Source organism: Rhinopithecus roxellana, chromosome 18, assembly GCF_007565055.1.
Source record: "Rhinopithecus roxellana isolate Shanxi Qingling chromosome 18, ASM756505v1, whole genome shotgun sequence".
Taxonomy (NCBI): Eukaryota; Metazoa; Chordata; class Mammalia; order Primates; family Cercopithecidae; genus Rhinopithecus; species Rhinopithecus roxellana.
This window is the reverse complement of record NC_044566.1, coordinates 96221818-96230191: the sequence shown is the minus strand read 5'-3', so window position 1 is coordinate 96230191 and position 8374 is coordinate 96221818. Positions and strand designations below refer to the sequence as shown.

General features: G+C 40.3%; 1 pseudogene; it reads right to left on the bottom strand.

The window, feature by feature from the left end:
• Nucleotides 1–5914: 5914 nt before the first annotated feature.
• Nucleotides 5915–8094, bottom strand: LOC104681011 (annotated as a pseudogene).
• Nucleotides 8095–8374: the final 280 nt, after the last annotated feature.

Below are 8374 nucleotides of genomic sequence, written 5' to 3'. Positions count from 1 at the left end.
GAATTCACTGGCATGACTATGGAGAGTAAGAAGTCCCACAGTCTGCCATTGTCAGATGGTGATCCAGGAAAGCTTGTGGTGTAATTCCAGTTCAAGACAGAAAGCCTGAGAAATAGTGGACCCAGTGGCATAAATCTTTGTAAAGGGGCGAGAAAAGATGAATATTCCAGCCCAGGTAGGCAAGCAGGAAGAAAAAGGGGCGAATTCCTCCTTCATCTGCCATTTCATTTTATTTTGGCCCTCAGTGGATTGAAGAATGCCCCCCTACACCGGAAGAGCAATCTACTTTACTGAGTCCACTTGCTCAAATGTTATTCTCATTCAGAAATACCCCCACGGGCACTCCCAGAAACAATCTGGGCACCCCATGGCCCAGTCACATTGACACGTAAAATTGACTCTCACAGAATCCCAAAGAGCGAGAGTCATGGACCCATGTTCCTAATAGCTTAGGCCATTGTTTGTGGCATTTGGCCCATACCCTTTCCACAGCTATGGTCACCCTCAATTGTGTCAGCTGCCTACAAAACTGAGTGATGGGATGGGGCTCTTCTTTAAATGACCACTCAGAGCCCCACTCCCTCCGCCTCCCCAAACACCCCAAGCCCCCGCTAAGAAATTGGAGCTCTGGAACCCTTTGGTAGCCAAAAGACCCTTGATGCAATTCAATCTCTGACTAGTTTCATGCAGAAATGTGGAGACCAGCATTCTCCCCCTACAACCAGCCATATGTTCTTACTGAGGCAATAGGGCACTAGAAAAGAACTTCTTGTCTTCTGACTGTGGCTCCCATCACCCTTGGCCTAAGCTCCTTGCCAAAGGACAGGTCTTCAGAATATGTTTGCTGCCTCTTTAGCGCCTGAGCTCTGGGATTTTCCCATAAGAAAATTTATCTGACTCTTAACTTGCCCACCACCATTATCCAAATGCTTGTGTCTCCCCAAATACATGTTAAAACCTAATCACCAATGCAACGGAATTAGGAGGTGGCAAGTGATTAGGTCATGAGGGAAGAACCCTCATGAATGAGATTAATGTCTTTGTAAATGTGGCCCTAGAGAGCTGCCTTGCCCTTTCTACCATGTGAAGAGACAGCAAGAAGGCATCATCCATGAATCAGAAAGCAAGCTCTCAGCAGACATTGAATCTGCCAGCATTTGTAATCCTGCAGTTCCTAGACTTCAGGAATTAAATTTCAGCTATTTATAAGCTACCCAGTGTTGTTATAGCAGTCTGAATGGACTAAGACCACCCCATACCCCACCACCGCAGCCCACCCTACTATGCACAAACATCTCCAAATCCCAACAGCGGGTTCATTACAGGCTAGAGCTGGACCCTTGCTACAAATACAAAGAAAGCAATTGACATATAATTAAATCAAATTCAGAGATTGCCATTATTAACCTTTTAATGTTTTTCTTACCTTCTGGTGTTTCATTGCATATTTACTACAAAGTTGGGACTGTGTACGATATGAATTTAATATACAGCTCTTTTAAAAAACTTAGGGCTGGGCGTGGTGGCTCACGTCAGTAATCTCAGCACTTTGGGAGGCCGAGGCAGGCAGACCATGAGGTCAGGAGTTTGAGACCAGCCTGGCCAACATGATAAAACCTCGTCTCTACTAAAAATACAAAAATTAGCCGCGCGTGTTGGCATGCTCCTGTAATCCCAGTTACTTGGGAGGCTGAGGCAGGAGAATCACTTGAACCTGGGAGGCAGAGGTTGCAGTGAGCCTAGATAGCGCCACTGCACTTCAGCCTGGGTGACAGAGTGAGACCTCGTCTTGGGGGAAAAACACACACACACACACACACACACAACAACAACAACAACAACAACAACAACAACTTAGGCACAGAATATTGAATGCGTCATGTCTTTGGTTGTAGAATACTTAATCATTGATCATCGATGTAAGCAAGGCTCTTTTCTATTATACTTTTAAATACAATAAAGTAACAATAACAACTACCATTATTTCTCTCTGACAAAGGTACTTCCCTAATAATTTTGATATATGACATGTGTTGCACTGATATAAATTGTTTTTGATATATGCAATATATTGCATTCCTTTATGTATGTGTTCTTTAATATTCGTTTTTCCTAAAGTCTCATTCTGTCCTTCCCTTTTTTCCACTGAAAACTATGTTTTCATATTTATTGATGTGTGCACCATATAGTTTTTGTCATTATATAGTATACATTTACCACATTTTGCTTATTAATTCCTCCAGTGTTGACCATGTGGGTTATTCTGACTTCTCCTTGCACAGTCATTGTCATGACAGACATCTCTTATGTGTCCTCATAAGGGCCTGTGGAAGAGTGTCTCTGCGATATATATCCATGTATGCAATTAGTAAGCCATGGGACCTTGACTATCCTAAGTACTACCATATTGCTTTCCAGTGTTATTCAAGTCTCCATCTTCCTACTTTATTATAGACCCCTTGTATCATAAGCTCTTTGAATTTTTTGCTATTATGGTACCTATAAATCAGTATCTCATTTTTATTTTTATTCATATTTTTCTGACTGCTCTGGAATTCTGACATCTTTTCATAGAATTGCCAACCTCTGAGGCTTCTTCTTCTGAGAAATATACATTCATAGATTTGCTCACTTATCCTATTTTTGCACTTAATGTTATCTCTTGAATAATTTCTCATAATATCCATGAACATTATAATGCATTTAAAATATTCCATAATATACCATATATAGTTTAGCCATTGCTCTTTTATTAGGCCTTTGTGTGGTTTCCAATTTTGGCTAACTCTGATAAACATCCCTGTGCATACATTCTTGTCTACAAGCATGCTTATTTCTTTTTGACTGTGTCTTGGAAGAATGACTGATTCAAAGGACATGAAACAATTTAAGTCACTTAGTACATACTGCCAAATTGCTTCCCTGAAAGGCTTCCATTACATTACAGTCTCATTAAGAGTGTATACGAGTACTTATCTTGCCATATACTCATATTTTCCAAATCATCACCAACCTGAGACATGAAAACCTCTAGTTCATTTGTGCTTAAATTGCTCACTAGTGACACTTGAACCTATTTAACATAGATTAGTGGTTTGTATTTCTTCTTTTGTAAATTATATCCTAGGTTCTCTAGGCTGTTTGTGCTACATTGTTGATTTGCAAGAGCTCTTTACGTAAATAGTATTTATTCATATTGCTTTCCGTATCTGTGGCATAAGGTGATAGTTCTAATACTTGAGAAGATGGCAGTTGTTTGGAGCCTGTCTTTTGTGGGTGGCTAAGAACAGTGGGTTGTAAGAATGCCACTAGATGTCTGCAAAAGCAAGATAAGTAGCTGGAAGCAGTGGAGGAGTTTCAGGTAACACTCCTGCAGTAAAATAATTGTAGATGAGCTGCAAAGTCTCTACCAGAAGAGCCGACTATTGCCTCTCAGCAGAGAGGTGCCAAGAATCCCCTCTGCTCCACATCTTAGCTCATTGCTTCATCTTACTCCTGTTCATACTTGACTGCATTAGGAACCTCTCATTGACTACGGAAAGCCCAAGGCCTTGGAGGGAAAGCAGGAATGATGATGAGTATTTGATATATTCAAACTTTAAGACAAAGGCTGTAGGCAAACGCAGTGTTTTCTTAATATCTGTTTTTAATGAGAGTTACAGATAATTCCATTTTATGTAGTTTCCAAATCAGATCTATTGTACCATAAACCTATTTATAATTATCAAGCAGCTAAGAGCACAGCACACCTTGTTCTCTGCTGTGTCAAATTTTGCTGAAAGCCAGTACATTCACCTCCAGAGGAGTCTTGAAAATATGTCAACAGTGCTCCTGTTTGCACTTAAGGTTGGACATGTGTAAGGCTAATCGTAGAACAATGTAACTGTCATGCTGCAAGGGCCACTGAAATCCCACCTGTCTCTGCTTCACTTCAGGGATTTTTGTCCCCATTCTCCTGAGAGAGAAAAGTAGTCATTTAGCCAATAACTGTTCGCTAAGTGGCTGCAGAATAGTTGTGCTAAATAGTGCTTGACACTTGATTTGTCTACAAACCTTCAGCTGGGCAAATGTCTGCCCAGTCCCAAGCCCCTCTTTCTTGGATACCAGGTGCAGAACCTACACACAAGTCTCTGGAAACTTTTAAAGGTTGGATGTTTCCTATAGGGCAATCAAAAGTAATTTTCACTACTGTGTACACGTCTTTATGTGTTCCAGAGGGAAGATGTTCGTATGCCTTGAAAAGCTGGATGAAATACTATCTCGTTTCTATGAGCCTGATACACTCTGATCATGCTACTTTTATGTCATGGATTCAATTTCCTTATCCAATTACTGCATGTCCTTATAGGTGTCCATAGAGGGGGGAGGGTGCTTTTTTTTCTTTTTTCTTTTCCTTGTTTCTCTAAGAAAGAAAGGTATGCCTTTCTTACTACAAGCCTACAATAACCAAAACAGCATGGTACTGGTACCAAAACAGATATATAGACCAGTGGAATGGAATAGAGGCTTCAGAAATAACACTACACATCTACAACTATCTGATCTTTGACAAACCTGACAGAAACAAGCAATGGGGAAAGGCTTTCCGGTTTAATAAATGGTGTTGGGAAAACTGGCTAGCCATGTGCAGAAAACTGAAACTGGACCCCTTCCTTACATACTTTTAAATTGTAAAGGAACTTTATTTAAATGGTAAATTATAAAGGTACAAATTAAAGGTACAATTTACAATTTAAATTAAATTGTACAATTAAATTGTAAAGGTACAATTTACTTATAATGAAATGCACAGATTTTAAATGTAGTTTAAAGTGTTTTGACAAATGCATACATCTGTGTAACTATCACTCCAGTCAAGATCTAGAATATTTCTATCACCCTGTCATCTTCATGCTCGTTCTAGTCAATTCATCTTAGTCCCTGCCACCTTATTTTCTGTAACTATATTTTAGTTTTGAATGTTATAGAACTTCATAGAAATAGAATTACTCAGCAAGAATTCTTTTGTACCTTGTTTCTTTAGCTCAATAAAATGCTTTGAGAATTAATCTATGTTGTTGTATCAACATTTCATTATTATTGTTATTATTGTATTTACATTAAAATACCAGTTTGTTTATCCATTAAATTGTTGATAGGCATTTGGGTTGTTTCTAGGTTTTGCTTTTTATGTCATTTTATGGACATATATTTTATCAGGACATAAAAAGCATTAACTGTAAATAGAAAGACTGATAAGTAGGACTACTTTAAAAGTAAGAATTTCTGTTTATCCAAAGGCATACTAAGACAGGGAAAGGCAAATTGCTGAGTGACAGAAGATAGCTGCAATACTATAACCAGAATATACAAGTAATTCCTACAACTCATTTCATTTATTTTAAGTAAACATCTAGTAGTATAATTCCTCTGCCTTAGGTTAAGATACATTTGCTTATATTTAGAAAAATGAATAAAACTACTGAACCGTTCTCCCAAGTATTTGTACTGTTTTGCAGTCAGCACTGTATGAAAGTCCATGCTCCACCTCTTGGCCAACATTTGGTATTATCATCTTGAATTTTAACCATTCTAGTGAGTATAAAGTAGTTTCTTACTTTGGTCTTAATTTGCATTTTCCTGATAACTAAAGTGTTGAGCACCTTTTCATTTGCGTACTGGCTATTCATATGTCTTCTTTTTTTATATAAAATGGCATCTTCTTTATTTTGCATAGATTAATTTCAGAACAAAATTTTTAAAACCCCACAATACACAACATCCAATCCTGTTGTCAAATTAGGGAGGAAATGGGGCTTGATGCCCTTGTTTCCTGCCCTAGATACAAGGATGGGAGAGAAAAAACACTAGGCATCATCGGAGTGAGGCAGATGGGACAGGGCCACTCAAGGCTGTGGTGGGAGCCCTGAGAACACTACACAGAGCGCACAAGGTTTCCAAGTGTGAACTCCTGATCTATTCTTTCCATGTGAGACACAACCTCATTGCCTTCAAACGGGAGGATCTCATCAGGAACAGTAGCAGTGGGTTCCTCTGCTGTCGCTTCATCTTCATTGATACCTAGGCCTAGCTTGATCATGCAGTAGATGTAGTTGGAGTGGGTCTGTGGATCCTCAAGGAAGAAGTCAGAAGAGCAGCTTGGTTTCCAACAGCAGCACTACCCAGTCCTTGACAGCCTTGTCATTCTTGTCCGCCTCAGCCTTCTGCCACAGCGTCTCCACAATGGGGTGCTCACGGTGATCACCAGGTGCCCTTTGGCCATCAGGTAACCATCATAGAGGTGTCCCAAAGTGCCTGGGCTTTCACAATCTGCTCCATAATGGCTGTCAAGCCATAGATGCTGGTCACAATGCAGCAGGTGAAGACTCAAGCCTATTGGAAGCTGTCACCTTCTCAACCTTCTTATCCAAGATTATTTTCATGAACTTGCAGAGGTTCTCAAGCTTTACCTTGCACTCTTCCATTTTCTTCTTCTCCTCCTCACCTTCAGGTAGCTCCAGACCCTCCTTGGTAACTGAGACGAGGCCCTTCCCATTAAACTCCTTGAGCTGCTGCATGCAGTACTTATCAGTGGGGTTGGTATCATACACTACCTTAAAGCCCCACTTCTGTACTCACTGCACAAAAGCAGAGCTGGCCACCTGTTCGTTGCTCTCATCAGTGATGTAGTAGGTATATCCTTCATAAAACAAAGACATATTCTGACAGAGATGTCATCCCTTCTCCAGACTGGGAGGTGTGAAAGTGCAGCAGCTCAGACAGGTGTTGCCAGTTAGGGGAGTCCTTGAGGATTCCAAACTTTAGATTTTTAGAGAATACCTCATAGAATTTCTTGTAATTCTCTTTGTCTTCTGCCAACTCAGAGAAGAGCTCAAGGTACTACTTAACAATGTTTTCGTGAATGACTTTCAAGATTTTGCTCTGCTGGAGCATTTCTCAAATGTTCGGGGCAGATCCTCAGAGTCAACTGTACCATGGATAAAGTTGAGATCCTCTGGTATCAGCTCATCACAGCTGTGCACGATGAACACATGAAGGATGTGGAGTTTGATGGTGTCTTTATTCTTATTATTCTCAAAGAAGTCAAAAGGAGCCTGACTAGGGATGAATAGCAATGCCCTGAATTCCAACTGACCTTCTATAGAGAAGTGCTTGACTGCCAAGTGGTCTTCCCAGTCATTAGTGTGGCTATTACGGAATTCTCCATACTTCTCCTGGATGATGTAATCATGGTGTCTTGTCCAAATAGGCTTGGTCTTGTTTAGCTCTTCCTGATCAATGTATTTCTCTCTGATCTTCTTGGTTTTCTTTTTCTTATCCTTACCACTGTCATCCTCCTCCTTTGAACCCACATTTTCAATCTTGGGCTTTTCTTCATTATCTTTATCCTTCTATTATTTCTTGCCTTTCTCTTCCCCTGCCTCATCATCACTGATTTCCTTCTCTCTTTCCTTCCTCAGATAGAGGGTGATGGGTTAGCCTATGAACTGTGAGTGCTTTTTCACTGCATCTTTGACTCATCTCTCTTCTAAGTACTCTGTCTGGTTTTCTTTAAGGTGGAGGATCATTTTGGTACCCCTGCCATGGTCAGCACATACAGTGAAGGAACCCCCACCAGAGGACTCCCAGGCTCACTGTTCATCATCGTTGTACTTTGTGATCACAACCACTTTCTCTGCCACCACATAGGCAGAATGAAAGCCAACACCAAACTGACAATCATGGAGATGTCTGCACCAGCCTGAAGAGCCTCCATAAATCCTTTAGTATCAGACTTGGCAATGGTTCCCAAAGTATTTATGAAATCAGCTTTGTCATGCCAATGCCTGTGTCCACCAAAGTCAGGGTGCATTCCTGAGGGTTGGGCATGATGTCAATTTTCAGCTCTTTACCACTGTCCAACTTGTAAGTGTCTGCCAGGCCCTCATAGAGAACCATGTGCAAGGCATGAGAAACTTTAGAAATCAACTCTTGAAGGAAAATCTGCTTGTTGGAATAGAAGATACTGATAATAAGAGACCTGAGTTAGGCAATTTCTGTCTGAAAGGCAAAAGTCTCCACCTCCTCCTCTTCATGGTGCACTTCCTCAGGCATTTTGAAAAGAAAAGCCTTACAAGTACTAGAGAGCAAGGTGGGTTGGGACTGTCCCACACGCATGGGGCACCAGGCTGTGCAACAGTGACTTGGAGCCCATATGTCTTCCTTTGAATTGAATTGTCTATTCAAGTCTTTTGTACATTTTTCAAAATGAGGTTATTGTCTTTTTATTATTGAGTTTTAAGAGTTTCCTAACATACTCTGGATAAAAGTCATTTGTCAGATATTTGTGTTACAAATGTGTTGTGTTTTGCTATTTTCTTAATTTTGTCTTTTG